We start from the raw sequence: 18,002 nt of genomic DNA on the forward strand, positions 1-18,002 counted from the left end.
GTAGTTTTAGAGAGCATAATTCCTTGTGATAGAAAGAAGTGTCAGCTGTGGACTCTCTATAGGCCAGTCCTCAAATATCAAAAGAAAACTATACTTAAGGAAAGCTTTTTGACAATTCACAAAGGGAGAAAAGGGTTAGGAGTATTAACTTGCTCCTTTGCCACATGAGTTATCCATATATGATCAATCATTACTTCTGTAATTTTGTACATGTACCAAGCCTCCTCATAGATCCTGGTCCCAGAGTGGATGCTGCAAAGGAAATAATTAAGAGAGAAAAGATTCAGAAACATTCACTCTTAAGGACTTACAACATTGAGCTATAATTTGTATTTTAGTCTTCTAAGAGATTAATATTGAAAATATTAAAACATAAAATATATTTGTGAGTGCCAAATATTCATAACTATTGCACCTTCACCTCAGTTTCCACTGTGTCCAAACAACTCCAAACAAATCCACTTAGAAGCCAGTATATGAATTAAATTCATGTTCCTCTCAGTGGTCAGCCTCTCTGAGAAGGGAGAATATGTCTCCTCTTGTCAGTCAGACCTGAGAAAGATACTCACGAACTTCTGACCTCTTAAAACCATTAGAATGCCTCCAAGCTTTAAAACATTCATCTCAATATACTTGTTCAGATGTTTATGCTTAGGAAAAGGAAAGCAAAAAGAAGAGATGAACAGTGGCCTAATGTGCAGGGTCACACTCAATTAGGCAATACATGTTACTTTAATCCACCCATGAACAGTTCCCATACCTATCCTATGAAGAGAGAGAATTTTACTACCTTATAAGAAATCCAAGCAAGAGCCTCCACAGAGTCTTGACCAAGTTGACAAATAAGAACAAAGAGAAAGACTAAGAGAGAAAAAAAAAGAATACTGAGACAGAGAAAGAGAGAGACTGAAAGAACACCAAAAGGTAGAGTTATTTCTTTCAAGGTTCTGGCTCAGTGTCTAATCACCTTTGAAGCAGCCCTTTCTCAGTGCTTTTCTCAGAGGTACCAAAGAATGGTTGCATTACCCCAAAGTAATCAGACATTCCATTTTAAGTGTCCAAGAGAGTTCAGCTCAGCAATATAGGATGACAGAGAAGATTGGGGAAAAGAGATGCTGATTATCACTATTACACTTAAATGAAATATTTATTATATTAATTAATTAATATAAATATTGTCTTATGGAGGAAATAGCAATGAATTTGAAAGAGCTAGATTTAATTCAAAGTTCAGTTGCTTAATAGTCACTAAATCTATCAGCTTCAGTTTATTGGATAACATAAATTATTAGATCTTAAGTCAGGGTATCTATGTTGGAATGTTTGGAAATAAATGTGAATTGGAAATAAATCATTTAAACTGTCTAAGCTTTGGTTTTCTCAGCTTTAAAATGAGGGAATTGGAATGAATGGCTTCTACAATGTCTTCTAATTATAAATCTATAATCCTATGTCTATATTACCCATAAATCCCTTCCCACTCTAGTTGGTTCTATTTTGTTGGACACAGAAATGGACATCTTATAACTAAAGAATATCTATTGATGGACACTGAATATAGTTTCATTTTCACACGTCATTTCTGAGTTAGGTGTCAATCATTTGGCATGTATTAATGTATGACTTTTCAGGAGCTTAACAGACTATGGAGTTATCTTTTTAAAAGTCTATAAGTTTATGGTAAAAGGTTTTTTTTCTTTTCTACTTATATGAATTTTATAAAACATACAATTTGCATATTTTGTAAGAGGCACAGCTACTATATTCAGCATTTATCATTTGAATAGTGAGGTGTAAAAGAAAGAGCATGATATTAGAACCAGAGGAATTGAATTGTCCTGAGTCTGTCACTATGCAACTATATAGAATAGGGAAAGATGTACTGGATTTGTGATTTCTTTGGTACAGGGAACTTCCAGGTAAGGAAATCCTTATGCTATCAATGCAATCAACACCTTTGCTACTTACAGTCATGAAGAGTTGCCTAAAGAAGTGGTATCCAACTCAAACGGAAAAGGGTACCATTAAATTGCACATAGAAATCCCTAAGAGCCTTTTTGTGACTTAGAAAACCACACATTAATATTATCTAAATTCTGCTGTATTTTCCTTTATTCTGCTAAATATTTCCCCACTTACAATTTTATCTGGTGTGGTTGTCCCAGAGACTGTTGTGATACAATGCCTTAGATTATGTTTTGACACTTCTGGCTTCTAGCACAGATAGTATGCATCAGAGATCTTCCTACCTTTGATGTGGGCTCTCTCTTCCCAATCCCTACAACAACTTTAAATTAATAACTCCATCTCTCTGAATCTCAGTTTCTTTATATGTAAAATGAGGAAAATAGATAAGGTAAATTCTTTTCTAATCCCTAAAATATGCATAGAGCCTCTTTTTTTTTTTTCCTTGACCATAGACAAAATAACGATAATTGTCACAATTTTGGCAATCATTCATACTACTCTCATGGGTCAGTTATCTTACACATTAACAATAACATTCATCATTAGGCCATTGAAGTACATTGCCAAAATATTTGCAGCCATAAAATTTTGAAAATTTAGAAGATAAAAATTTCTTTTTTGTAGCTATAAAGAGGTGTGCCATGAGGCTTTGGCTAGTGACATTGAATATACAGTTCCAAAGGAGTTGAGTCCTAGGAGGTAATGTGTTTTATTTTGTTTTATATGGTATACAACAAAGCTCACAATCTTCAGAATGTCTCTCTCATTGAAGAATGAAAGCAAACAAAAAAAATATTATTTACATGTTATCTCCCCTAAAATAACATAAACTCATTTACAGTAGGGATTATTATTATGTTTTTGTTTTTCTTTGTATTCCCAGCGCTTAATAATATAGAACTAGGAACATACTAAGCCATTAAGTGATTCTCATTGACTCAAAAAATGGGGATCATTTTAAATCATCATCATAGATAATGGAATCTTGAGCTGCATTAAAGAAAGCATAGTTTACAAAAATAAGGAGATCCCTTATTGATGAGTAGGAATCCCAGTAATCTCAATCTCTGATCATACTATCTAAAGTATTCTGTTAGGTCCTGGGTGCCTTAATTTAACAGTACCATTGCTAAAATGAAAAGTATTCTGAGAAAGGCAACCATGATTACCATGCAAAAGAAGGATCAAGTATATTTTCTTGGGTTCCAGAAGCCAGACCAGAAGTATTGGGTAGAAGTTGTAGAGGGTCAGATTTTGTCTTGATGTCTGGAAAATTTCTTAACAATTAAAACTATGCTATGTATCTCACAGTGAAATTATCAGCCTCAGAAAGGAGTTCCTTTCCAATAAAAATCTGGAAGTATTATACTATAAGTCTCTAGCAACTCTAAACTTTTGTGACTCAGTGAATTCAGTTTTATCATTAACTTGTAGAAAAACATCAAATCTTTCCTCTATATAGAGGCACCTGTGTTTTATAGAAACTATCATTACCAAATAAACAATATTGCCATTGGTTACAAGCATAAATTAGTGGCCAGAAATGGATAGCACTATAAGCATATAAATCATCCACTTCTCCACAGTAAGATATATTTGTTCTTATATTCCATTATATTTCTCTTAATTCCAGAGAGAACCCATGATTTTGTTCATTTACTAATATCAAATAGGAAGAAAGTATAACCTTCCCCCCCTCTGCAGTGATTCTTAAGCATTTTAATTACACTGTCTAAATGACCTTTCAGGGGGAATTCAACCTAAAAAAGAAAAAAAGAACCAATCAAGGGTAAAATATGCAAATAATAAAGATCAATTTGAAAAGTCCTAAATTTTCTGTAACTATGCTTTAAGTCAGGGGTGACATTTTCTAACATCTATTTTCCCTGCCCTACATTAAATGCTCAATAGATTTAGAAAAATTTATAATAACTGAAATTTATTTCTTGTTATTATGACTAGAAATGAATTGAACAGAATTCTTTAAATTGTTGAATCTCTTCACTAATAACAAACTGAGAACCTTTTTGGTAGCTGAATGTTCATTTTTAGGCTGCTCTGTATTATCATTTGGCTCATTACTGTAGTGTCTCCAATTGAAAATATAATACTCAGTCCATGGATAGGATTTGGACACTATGAACACACCTAGATCCTCCTTTTAAAAAAACCCACTGGTCTTTTCTTACTCCTTATTTTTCTAGACCTCTCAGCAGGATTTCATACTATAAATTCATCAATTTTCTTTTTAAAAAATCTATTTTCCTTAGTTTTTCATGAAATTGTTCATTCACAGTTATGTTCCTACCTTCCTAACAGATCATCATTTCCTTCATTGGGTCATCATACCTGACCCCACCCATATTATGCATGTGACTTAGGACCCTGAGCTTTCTTTTCTTCTTTCTCTTTTGATCATCTCATCAGCACTGACTCAATATCATCTTTCAGCAGATGACTACCAAATTTCACCTTGCTTTGGAGGTCCAATTCTAATATAGTATACTGTCTGCCGAATACCTCCCCTATTACAAAGGTAAAACTAACAATCCTTGGCAACAGATTGATATAGGTAAGAGGGGTGAGAGATAGTGAGGAGTTGAAGCTACAAGCCCAAGGGATTAGGAAGATGTAATTGTCTTATATAGTAACAGGAAAAGTTTAAAATGTCAAAAAAAAAGTTTAAAGGCGGCTGGAAATGTGAGGTTGGAGTACGGTAGAGAAGTTTGGGTAGTATAAGTAAATTTGGGAATCATGAGTATAAAGATGGCAATGAATTCTATGGGACCTAATGAGCTAGTCAAATGAAGTGAGCTGGAAGGAGAAGAGAACAGAGCCTAAGTCATAACTCTATGAGATATCTTGCAGGCTCTAGATGAAGATTCAGTGAAAGAAACTGAGAAATAGCATTCAGATAAATAGAAGAACCAAAAGAGAGTGACATCCCAAAAATCTAGAAAAAGGAGAGTATTAAGAGGGAAAAGGTGATCAACAATGTCAAAGGCTGCAGACATGTCAAGAAGAGTGAAGACTGAAAAAAGTCCATTGAATCTGGCCACTAAAAATCATTGGTAATTTTAAAGAGAGCAATTTCAATGTAATGATGAAGTCAGAAGCTGGATCATTAAGAGAAAGTGGAAGCACTTTTTGTATGTGGCCTTTTTTAAGGTGTTTAGCTACAAATGATTACAGTGTCAGGATGAAGATGATGAGGTCCCATTTTAGGCTTAGAGAATGAGCCAGGAGTTAAGACTGAAAATAGTGTGACTGGGTAGGGATGATAGAGGGGGCAATCTGCTGGAAAAGATGGAATGGAATGAAATCACCTAAACAGGTAGAGGTATTAGGCTTAGTAAAAAATAAGGCCACTTCATCATCTGGAACAAATGTGAAAGAGAAGACAGGGATAGAGGGACATGAAATGGGAAAGAGGAGAGAAGAGGACACACAGCAAATAGCCTAAATGACAAAATACATAATATAAGATATGATATAATAACAATATAACATTCTACAATTGTGCTCCTAAGCCAAGCTCACCAGACTGCAATTTGAAGGCTTCATTTTTTTTATGCTTTCTGACAATTAGGCCATTAATACTGCTCAAATCCCATGGTAAAACTGTTTTTCATAGTCATTCAAAGCTACTATCAGTGGCTCAGCATCACATCTACCATTATTCTCAGTATCTGAGGATATAATTCATTTGACTCGGATGGTTTGAACTCATTAAGGATAGGATAGCTAAGTATTCTCTTAATATTTTTTTATTTATTTTAAGCACCAATTCCTCATTAGCCAATTTTGTTCTATCCTTTCCATTCCAAACATCATTGTCAAGAAAATTAAATAGTAATTAAATAGTAATATCTGCTCTGTCATCAGATATCATAACCTTTCCCCCACAAACCAATTGCTTATTTAATCTTCATTTCCCAGTGAGTACTTATTAAAGCCTCTCTTCTTTCAACTTCCTTCTAAATAAGTGGCACCTCAGTCAAGAAGTCTTTTCTGATCTTTTGACTCTTAAGTGGTTTCTCCATCTTCCAACTTCCCATAACACTTTATTTTTATTTTTTCTTTGCAGTTATATATCATATCATATGAACATATGGTATATAACCTTCTTGACATCTGTTTATCCTCATCATTTATTACAGTTTTGTAGATAGATAGTTAATGTTTGCTTCATTGAATTGAATTTTCCACTCTTCTGTATATAACATGTGATAGATAGAAATGGGTATAAGGGTCAAAATTCAAGACTTCGACAAGTCTATTTCTCTGTTCCCAATTTCTATTTCGCTGCCAAATTCATAGGTTAGCAACCAGAATATTTAAGGAATGTAGGAAACTAGCCTGTCATACCCTAATGCTGTGGTCCTCAAACATTTTACCACAGAAACCACAAGGGTGAAACAAAAGGCCTATGAATAACAAACTCAACCTGCTCCCACTTTCTCCTGGGGAAAAAATAATAAAAATTGTGTAGTGTTTTTCTTAGTTTTGATAAATAATAATATATCATCACTATAGTCTTATATTGTTTAAATTTTTGCTTTTGATTGCTGAAATGAATCCACAATGGAAAAAATATATGTGGAAGGAAGAGGGAAATATCACATGTTTCATGTGATATTATTTTGGACTCTTTAAGGAATTCTGTAAATGACTTGAAAATGATTTGGAAAAACACAACATCGGAAACTGCTAAATCATGAACCTTACTGTCCTTTAAGCACTAATATATTCTGAAAAAGTAAAAGTATTTTATTAACATGGAAAAAGTAACATCCTGGGGGATGTAAATTACATTATAGGATTTTAAAACCTTTAATAATACCCCATCCCACCCCCAGGTCAAATATTAATTATCAAAAATGGTTGGCTATTTTAAAGGGCTATCTGGTATTTTTCTGATAGTATATAATTAAGACGTAAAATTCTATACTTTCATAGGAGAATCCTAAGGAGAAGTAGACTGTTACTTTTTGTTTAATCTGCCCAGAAAATAGGAATTCACTCCATTTACTTTGTGAAAATAGATCAACCTTGACTGCCATCATAGTATATTATATGATGGGTGGAGGAGACCCAGGATACAGGGAAATGATTCACAATGTCAATTTGCAAGTCCATCAGAGGATATCTTTCTATTTGAACCTGACCAATTCTTTCATCAAATTTCTTCCAATTTATTTTTCTCTATTTACAATGAAAATTCAGGTATATATCATTTCAGTTAAGGACCAAAAACATATTATAGTTGTCCAGGTGAAAAAATGTATGTTTTTAAAAAAAATATTGGCTCAATGAGGGAATATTTGAGCTCAAGGGCAATTCAGTGAAAGGAATATTAATTACCTGGTACTGAGCACACTGGAGAACAAATGGGGATCTGGGGAGCAGGAAGGAAGCATGAAAGAAAAGCTGCAGAGAAAAAAGCTGTCACTTAGAGAGGATCTGATGATGTTATTTCGATATCTCATTGGATGAGAGATTCTCAAAAAACTTTATGCTAAGTAGGTGGAAGAGACATTTCAAATAAACCTGCCCAAGATTTATTTCCCTTTAAACATTTTTTTGTCTTGTAAAGAGAGGAAAGACAAGAACTTGAAAAATTCCCAAAAAAAGTCAGCCTTTTAATCTAGTCCTTCTTTAAACTACATAATTGAGTGGCTCAGTGGAAACAGTGCAAATCTCAAAGTAAGAAGATCCATCTTTGTGAGTTCAAATCTGGTCTCAGGTACTTAATTAACTGTCTGACCCTGGACAGATCATTTGGAGATTTTTGCCTATTTCCTCATCTGTAAAATGAAGTGGAGAAGAGGTGGCAAATCAATCCAGTATTTTTCCTAAGAAAATCCCAAAATGAGTCACAAAGAGTCAAAAATGACTGAACTACTATAACAAAAATCTTCGAATATTTGACTTTGCAGCATTGACTGAAATGTTAGGTTAAAATGATTTTCATAATTTGTGTAAACTACATTATGTTTTAGCATAGGAAAGGCTTCCAAAAGCTTGAAATTATAGAATTTTTCAAAATTATTTCTTCTAAGTGCAGGATGAGTCATAAAAAAGTAATTTCGATTTGTAAACTCCATACTTAATTCTTACAATGGCAATACAAACCTTTCTGTAACTCACAGGGCAAGCTATCACCCATGATGTCCACTGAATTATTCTGGCTTCATATTCAATATTTCTTTCTACCAAATTATTGAATCTCAGCTTTAGGACCTGAGAAATCATTGTTTCATCTTCAGACAAAACTGGATAAAGGACTCTTATAGTAGTTAAAATATGCACTTGTGTTTTAAAAGGTAGATATTGTCTCAAAGGGTTGCCTGTTAAATGGATAAAATATTGAGGCAAGTGAGAAATCAGTATGATTTTATTGCACTGGTTAAGTTTTACAGTTTTATCATGTACTGGTGAATAAAGACTGAATTCATAACCATGGTCAATATTTGTTCACTAACAGCAAAAACTAAAGGAAAGTCACTTTGCCAATTGGCATGGGTTAAGAATTCCCCAATTCTCCCATTTTTTAAAGACATCAAGAGGGCAAATTAACATTTTTTTTTGTCTAAATCAAAATATTTTAAGTAACAACTTCAGTCTGAACACACCCATTTGCCATCATTGTAAGCTTATCTATTAGCTCTGACCTCATTATGCCCATCAGCTTCAGGATCCACTGTGGTTTTCAATTGTTGAAAATAGGACTCAGTCTTTATTGCCAATTACCACTAACTTTTTCTATCTTCAATAGTGGCAGTAACTGAAAATCATTTTAATCTTTGTATACCTAACTGTATGTTCAAAAATATGTTCACAACAAAGGCAAAGGTTGAAAATATCCAGGAAAATTTAACCTTTTTCTGTGGTTATGATATTTATCTACTTAAAAATAATGATAGTTTTCACTTTTACCATGCATACATATTATACACATATACACTGTTCAAAAAGTCTCAGTCCAGATATATTTAATGCTTAGTGCTATAACCACACATTCACAGAAGCTGTTAACTTCTTTAAGTTTAGTTGACATAGCAGCAAATTAATTCAAATTACTAAAAAAAATTAAATATTTTATATATTCTAAAATGTGAAATTCTATCTATCATAGAGGAAAATGGCAACCTCAAATAAAAACTAATAAATCAAGCCAGTTAAACACTTATCCTACAGACACTGCTTTTTAAAAAGGAATTGCAAGCTATATTTAAGCCACCTAAAAATTAAATTCAAATGTTTAGGAAAAAAGTATGAAATTTTAAGCAAGCAATGATTCATCATTTCAATTCCTCATAGATAATATCCCAAGATGGATTTAGCAGCCTTCTAGCAGAACTCCATGTTCATTAGTATTGCTGAATATTACTGACATGTGCTGCGAAATCATCAGTATGCATTAATTTTTAAAAAAACTGGACATGTTCATGGAAAGGGTGAAATAACAAACTAATAAGTATTATCTCAATTTGGAAAAGGGCTAAGAAATAATTTTTCAAATCTGGAAATTCTCCTTTGAAAGACTATTAAGTGCTATTCACTCTTACCTTTTTGAAGTATTTCTCTCATTCATAATATATCCAATAACACTTCGTAAAGATTTCAGGTAATATATGAGGTTAATGAACCCACATTTTTAGGCACACAATGGCAAAAATATAGGAAACTACTGTGAGTTCTTTCATGTGGGTGTGCATTTCTAAAATAAAAAGTATTATCACTCCAACAGATGTAAGTCTGCTAAATGATCAAGTCAGACTTGAAATTGTTTTGACAGTTCCACCAGAGCTCTTGAGAAACACAAAAATGTTTAGAGATATGAATGAAGATGAAGCAAAACTGATGCGGGAAGGACAATAAAGTTTGTAAAGATTTTCTTCTGATATGTATTTTCTAGTATATACTACATCTAAGGGCATACCAGGTTAGCCATAGACTGGGGTCAGTTTTTCCATCATAGTGTAGGACTCAAGTTTAATTCATTAATATATAATCACTCAGAGAACTGCTATTTCATTTTTAAAGCAAATTTTCATATTGTATGATTGTCTTATTGGGGGTGAGAAAGTTTGTTTTAATACAAAAGTCTTTCAAATTTTTGCAATTCAATGAGGTAAAGCCAAATGGCATACATTATATATGTGTGTATATTATATCTATGTATTTATAGTTTCATACATATGTATGTATATTGCTTCATATATATTTGTAAATATCTGAAATTTTAATCCTATTGTATAAAAAAATCTGGCACTATAATTTATCTGAATGCTGTGAACTACATGTTGTTACATAGAGACTTTATTTTCTTTTATAGCAGATAATAAAACATTAACCAAGATCAAAGAATAGAAAATATTGTACTCAATGGACAAAATACACTTGTCAATATGGCCAAATTATAGCATTCAGGAATAAAGTTACTATTCCATATAGCTCTCTATGCAGTATTTTTCCCATCTCTGAAAGCACAGTTTCCCCCCCTCCCAGAATTTCTTTAACCCCATTTTTATACTGAGATAATATGATTATTTACTTATTTCCCCCTATTTTTTGAAGCTAATTCAATTTTGTTTCCAGATGTAAGACAGACCACAAATGATGGTCAAACACAATTAAGAAACAGGTGTCTCTAGGATACACATATCTAACTAGAACACCACATCATATATTCTGCTTGAGAAGTGGCAACTACAAATGCTTTCAAAAATATTACACACAGCTGTGTTAGTAAAAAAGCTGGATATAAATCAGGCATATCTTTGGGCATGATATTTCTTTTTCAAAATAATAAAATGACACATTTACATTTCACAATACAATATCCTAACACTAGTATATTCTTTACTAATCCCAACAAAGTTACATTGAAAAAAAATCACATTGATACAACAGAAATTGAAGTATTGCACAAGTTACATTATTAGTAAAAATAATAAAATTTTAATTCTTTAAAACAACAATTTCCAGGCTCTTGTCAATTGCTACAAGGTACATTTTACGGTCCAAAACTGTGATTACCCCACATTTGCCTAGTTTTATTTTTTTTATTATGAACACAGTCAAGGTTATTTTAATTGGAAATGGTCAGTCCTTCCTTCCTTTAAGCTTCCACAAAAGAGATACATGGATGTCGATTTTACATGCGTTGAAGAAGGCCAACTATTTTCAACAAAAATAGCCAGATAAACGCCAAGCCCAAGCTATTTCCAGATCATAAAATGGTAAACGTCTGGACTGAGTCTGCGGAAACAAAGTAGGCGAAAACTAAAGAGGAAGGGGGTGGGGAGTAGGGATGGGAACGGGGGTTCCCTTCTTTCCGAAAGAGCAGTGCGACTCTGCCTGGTATCTGCATAGGTTCAGAAAAAGACATATCTGTGAGTGCATGCGTGTGTGTGTGTGTGTGTGTGTGTGCGTGTGTGTGTGTGTGTACCACACAAACCCAATAAACAAACAAAACCCTGCGGCAAGGGAGGGAGCATCCTCAGGATTTCAGGACGTGAACCGAAACCTAGTCTACCTGTCACTTGCCTTTAAACTCCAGCCTCGGCACTGGCAAGATATCTCTATTCATTGCCCGGATACGGGTTCTGGGACTTGTGGGGTTTTGTTTCCCTTTTGTTTATCACTATTATTATTCTTTGGCCCTGTAGCTCTAGTTTGCCCTGCCGCACACCATCTCCCTTCCCCCGCAAAAAAAGAACTCCCTAATACCCCCAACCATCTTCTTCCCTCCCCCGCCCCCCTACTCCACCATCCCCTGTTACAGAGATTCACTAGCATCAAGAAGAGCGGCTTCCCTCGCAAACCCCCAAACCAATAATCCCTCTTCCCGAAGCGCTCGGATCCTTACATCAGTCGGAGGGGCGGTGGGTGGGTTTCTCTAGTGCCAGCGTCTTGCAAATTGATGGTGGCAGCGCTGGGCACCAGCGGTCCTCTCCGGCCGCTCGGGGCTCTCGCGCTCTGCGTGTGTATGCCTCTGTCTCTGTGTGTGTCTGTACGTGTCTCTCTCTTTCTCTCTTTCTCCTCTCCCTCCCTCCCTCTCTCCTTGTTCTCTCCTCCCGGCTTAAGAGCCAAAGCTTTCTACTTGCAACCCAAACCTGCCCAGGCTACGGAGCATGCCCAGTTTGGCTGCTCCGAGCCACTTAGAGCGGGTTAGCAATGTGCGGATCCTGCTGCTGTTGCTGCTGCTGCTGCTGCTGCTGCTGCTGCTGCTGCTCCTGCTGCTGCTGGTCCTCCTGCTGCTGCTGCTGTTCCTGTTGCTGCTGTTCCTCCTCCTCCTCCTCTTCCCCAGTTTAGGGAAACATCGGAGCTAGGAGGAGGGAGAGCAGACAGAAGAAGAGTGAGCCTCGGGGTGGAAATAGCTAGGTGTCCAGCCAGGGGCCAGACCCAGGATCAACCCTCAGGAAGTCTGGGGGGGTTAGGCGAGTGAGGGGTGGGCGCAGGAGGTGTGTTGGGCAGGGCGCCCCGTCTGGGAAAGCAAACGGTCTACATTGTGATCGGTTTCTACTTGCTGAAAGGAAGGATGAAGGGAGTGCAGGGGGAAGGGAGGAGGGGGGAGAGAGAGAAGAAGGGGGAGAAGTGTGTGTGTGTGTGTGTGTGTGTGTGTGTGAGAGAGAGAGAGAGAGAGAGAGAGAGAGAGAGAGAGAGAGAGAGAGAGAGAGAGAGAATGAATAAACTCGCGCGCGCGCGCCTCTCTCTTACCCTCCCTCCCTCCCTGGCTCACCTCTTTCCCCCTCCAACCCTCCTCGTCAGGTGTGTGTGTCTAGTCTGGGTCACTCCTAGGGAACCTCCAGCGAGTCGCGCCAGCGGTTCTTGTCTGCTGAGGATTGGTCAAACCGGAGAGTGCCGTCATGACCGTGGGAAGAGAAGCAGAGCGTCCCGAGGGGATTGGGGGGTGGGGGGGAGTGAAGGATGCGGGGCTGGAGGGAGAGGGGAGAAATGGATGGAAATCACGTGCAAACACACACCATAAAGCCACCGCGGGGTGGGGACCGGCAGTAAAGGATGCATAGCTTTATGATAGTTCCAGATTAAAGAATGCTGAAAGGGGTTGCCAAAAAGGTGGGGTGCGGACTCGAATCCCCAAGATGCGCGCGTACTGGGAAATCCCATGTTCCCCGGTACTAATTTGTCTTTTAAAAATAATCAGCCCTCCGTGCACTCAGGAATAAAGACGAGAGTAGAAAGGTGATGGAGGGCATCTAAATTAAGCTCACAGACCTCTGAATATTGTCTTCACCCCCATATCCGGCTCACATTTTCAGACTTAATCTTTTTAGGCTACAACCAAGTGCTGAACCTATACTTTCTCTGCGCCTCCTGGGTTTCTCTTTCACACTCACCCACTATTCCAGTTCTTACTCTTTCCCCTCCTCCCTCTTCCCTCTTTCCTCCTCCCTATTCTCTCTTCTATCCTCCGGCCACCAAAACCCCGGAAAGTGGGACCTGCGCATTGTAAACTGCTTGGTGGCTCTCACAATCGAACTGGGCATGCTCAATAGTCAAAGCAGGTTTTGATTGCCAGGAAGGTAAAAAACTGCCTCTTGCAGACACCTGTAGTAATAAAATAGAAGTGGGGGTGAGAACCACAGCCTAGCCTCTGAACCAGGACCGGCTTTTTATCTTTCCTCAAGTTCCAATTGTCATGCACTGCCACTGGGCAGGGAAGAGTGAGAAAAAAGATGCAAAACATCAGTCAATTCTTAAAGTTAGAAACGTCTAGATGCCAAATTATTTTCTCCCAATCTGTTTCTTCTACTTCTTATGCTTCTTGTAATTTATCTGAAGAAAGGTAGTACTGGTTACAGCAGCTATGCCTGCGTAATTGTTTCTATATAGCCAAGTGAAAAATTCAACTAGAGTTTTTCTCTAATGATGTCAAAAAATTACACGAACAGAAAGAATTAAACCCTTGCAGTTGGCATTGTTCAGGAAGTCAGAATGGAGATCTCTAAGACACTGATTGACGCCCCAAAACCAGTGCTCAGAATATATCTGCATACCTACTGATGCAGTATTGTTTTGAGGGAGTGTTTGGGCTTGTGCATATTTACTCACACCCGCAGATACCTCAGTTTATCTGCATACAAATGTTTGAACATTAGCTATATACCAATGTATCTGTTTACCAGCTCTGTTTATATTCACCCATTGCCTGAATGTCTGTCATGTGAAATATTATATGTATTTTGCCTGTTGTTGATGTTTGGTAATTGGGAATAATTTATCCTAGACATCCAAACAAGACCTGCCATAAAGCTAGGCCTTTGGGGTCAAGGTGGAATACATAGCTAAGATTTTAATTTAATTCAGTTCTTGATGTTAAAAATTTGTATACATATGACTTTTTTTGCTTAGTTTTCTAATATAATGTGAATTAACACCAAAAAATTAATTTTAAGTGAAGGAAAGTCCTAATAAAAATAATGGAAAAGAGAAGAAATGGAATAATCAAGATCCACAAAGAAGTAAAATTATGTTGCATAGTACAGAAGGAAGAAAAACTATATATTTTTTGGAAATAGGTTGTTGGCCTCTAGTATTCTGTTTATAAACTAATATATTCATTATAATTGCTGACGTACAAACACATCTATGTTATAAAGGCCAGTAAACTTTTAGATTCAGCTATCTTTGACTCAGCTATCTTTCATTTGCATAATAGTTTATAGTTTTTAAATAATAAGTTGCTACAAAAAATTATGTAACCCCAGTCTCAAAGTATATTGGTATAGAACTGCCTCCTTATTGGTGAAGATCAATTACCTTAACTTGCATCAGGGACAGAGATGAAGTTGAGTGTAGAAGACAGGTTTAGTTTCTCAAGTCTTTCTTGAAAGGATTTTCTGCCTTCAGCTTCAACGGAGTTGGAAGAGAATAATTCCATTTCAGGTTGCTGAAAGAAGACTCTGGGAAAACAGGGAGTTCGAAGTCTCTCCATGATGTTCCTATCTTTGACTTCAAAGAACTTCCCCTTGAATGAGATTTAGGACTTTCTTGCTCTCACTCTCAGTTTCACTGTTACCTCACTTCCCAGAGGGAAGCTCTTTTACAATCAGTTGTCTAGTATACATTTTCCAACTTTCTCTGATTTTTTTTTTTACCATAGAATTGTATAAATCAATTTCTTGGCTAAGTGCTATGTGGAATTTGTGAGAAAGGTATCAAGCCTTTCATATAAAGCCTGAGGTTTTGTTTCCCTTGGCCCACAATGAAACAATAATCAAAAGTGCGATTAAACCTGAAAAACATAACCCCTAGACTAAGACTATTTAAGGGAATAGATCATAAATCTAACACAATGATTCCTTTTTTTAAGGAGAGCAGAGTGGTTTCCAGCCGCAACCTCTTGCTTTCCCTCCTGGGGAAATTCAAATCTTCTTTGGAGAAGGGTAAGGAGAAAAGACGCTAGAAATGTCTATTCTACCTCCCTTCAAACCACCCAACTCCTCTATGATACATATTAAGGGGTAACCCTCCTACAAATAGAATATAAGCCCCTTGTTTGACTTTCCTTTTAAACATTGTATCCTTACTGCTTTAAAAAGTACCTGGCACATAGTAGTGCTTTAACAAATATTTGCAGGACAAATGTTTACTGAATGAAGATAGGTATGGCAAGAATTATTTCTATTTAACAGATAAAGAAGCAGTCTCAGAAAGGTTATGACTTCCTTATGGTCCCATGGGTAGTAAATAGCAGTCAAGCTGCCTCTAACCCAGTGCTATTTCACTATCATGATGCTTGTCTGTTTTCTGTCCTTTATCTTTGACTCTTCAAAGAGTCCTTGTTAACCCTCAGAGAATTATAAGTTTTGAGTTGTTATCAAAAATCCTTGTAATGAAAGAGAAATAGAAACAGAAAAATCATATATTAGAAAGAGCACTGGGTTGTATTCATGAAACTTGGGTGTTCATCCTGATTCAGCCACTACCTATCTGTATAACCCTGAGCAAAGCAGAAGTACTCCATTCCATGATATATAAAAATGTAGTTAGTCTAAATGATGTTCCCTGTAGAAGGGACTGTACATTCCTTGGAGCATGAAGAAGCTATATCAATGGAGTGTGCACCTAGTTCCCCTGGCAACTTTTAAGGACATGCATGGCTTAATGCTGAAAAAAAAATTGGCACTTTCCCCATCAAATCCTTGGTGTTCCTTTGATACCTAGTCGGCCCCTTCCACGGTACGATAGCTGTAGAAGGGGAAGACACTTCCTGAAAACTTTATCAAACAGAATTAACCGCTGAACCAGGAAAATTTCCTTAATCAGTAGACTTTAAAAAAAAAAGTAACTCCACCTTCTGGCTCTCCCAACTGTTAGCATTTTTTTTTTTTCTTCTCTGGAATTTCCCATGAAATCCAAAGTACATTTTATATATACTTGTTTGGTTTGAGTCCAGACCTTAAAACTCTAGTTACCTCTTCTGTGTTGATTCTTTCTTTGAGCATAGGTGAACATTGTGTTGTTAAACAATTACATAGTAGAATGATGTTCTATGGAATGATCTGTCTTGGAAGTAATGATTAGTTCCTTCCCCTTAATTGTAGGTCTTCATAATGAGGTCTTATAAACTCCATAAAAGCTATATTTGCAAGGAATCTGTGATCCATGACTTGGTGTTATGGATGTTAAATCTCATGACCTTGTCCTTTGCAACATTATCTAAGCAATTGTGCTGATTATATTTACTTATATGGCTTAAAAAAGATACCCTAATAAAAATACTTATAGTAAATTCTTTTCCTCCTCTTTCTTCTAGTCTGGACATGTACTCTATCTGAATGATTATATAATAGAATGGGCTTTCCTCTCATCTAGATCCACCAGTTAAAAGAAAAATCACAATTCTCCTATGCAAATCAGAAATGTAGTAACCAAAAAAAAAATCTAGATAAGATTGAATTAAATGTCTTATTTAAAAAAAAAAGGACTTCTGAAAACTGACCAGTAAGTTTGAATACCTCCAAAACTTATTCCATTCATTTATTAGCTTCTTCCCAATATAAATACAGGGCAATGATATGCTGTTTGGAGTTTATCACTGAAATTTATTAGATTTGTACTCAGAAGTAGTTTCTGTGTCTCTTCACCCCGTCCTAACTCAGAAAGAGAGGGTTTTCTTTGTTACATAATGGCCTTCAATCAGACATGAAATAAACTCCTCTGTTTAATTAATGAAATGGTTTTTATTTTTGTTTTTCATATTACATTAGTGAATCCTAGGAATAATGAAACATACCTGAGATTTTTCTGATAATTACAACAATGCTCACCATTTACATAGTTTTTTAGAGGGTACAAAGTACACATATTCTTGCAATTGAGTCTCAAACAATCCTGTGAAATAGATATCACCCCATTTCACAGATAATGCCTTAAACAGTTTAGGGGCTCATTCCAGGATCATATAGCTAATAAAAATTTAATTCTGCATCAGAATTGAGGTCTTCTTAATACTGAGCCCAATGTTCTATTTATTTCTTACATCTAGTGGTCTCTTGAATGCCAATAGAAAAGCCTGGAGGAAAGAAGATAGCACAATAATAAGAACAGTACAGCTGAACTCCTCACAAAACATAAGGCATCTAGAAAACACAATAGATGAAATCCTGATGGGGGAAATTTAGAGAAATCATAGTAAGTTCTCTGTCCAACCTTTGTCTACAAAGGAAGACAGAGAGATCTGTGGGGACTGGCGACAGGATCTAGTCAGGAGTATGAAACAGAGAGTATAACAACATATAGGGAGAAAATGTCTGGACAAAAAGAGATCCCAGATCCATAAAGTTGTCTAGTACAATTTTTGATAATAGGTCCCAACTGTCTTTGGTTCCCTGTGTTCAGTTCCAGGTTATAGATCTATGGTGAACTGAGAAGCCTTGTGCCTGGGGATGGCTTTGAGAATTGGAATGCTCAAGATGGTATACTAAGAAGACAACAGGTTCAGAAGCAAGGAGCAATCATGTAGTTCAGAATCCAGAAATGAGAGGAGTCTCGTTTCT

General features: G+C 36.2%; 1 protein-coding gene across 5 annotated transcripts in view; it reads right to left on the reverse strand.

Annotated features, from left to right (window-relative positions):
• The window catches only part of PLCB4 (phospholipase C beta 4), a 427,184-nt gene extending 415,005 nt beyond the window's left edge, over positions 1 to 12,179 (reverse strand). For 3 of the 5 annotated variants that reach the window (XM_031951117.1, XM_031951115.1, XM_031951116.1), the window contains exon 1: positions 11,846 to 12,178. The gene's annotated coding sequence lies outside the window, so the exon portion shown is untranslated. Of the gene's footprint in view, positions 1 to 11,845 lie in introns of all 5 variants that reach the window. The other 2 variants (XM_031951114.1, XM_031951113.1) reach the window with 1 other exon arrangement.
• Between the last annotated feature and the right edge of the window lie 5,823 nt (positions 12,180 to 18,002).

This window comes from Sarcophilus harrisii, chromosome 2 (genome assembly GCF_902635505.1).
Source record: "Sarcophilus harrisii chromosome 2, mSarHar1.11, whole genome shotgun sequence".
NCBI classification, from domain to species: domain Eukaryota; kingdom Metazoa; phylum Chordata; class Mammalia; order Dasyuromorphia; family Dasyuridae; genus Sarcophilus; species Sarcophilus harrisii.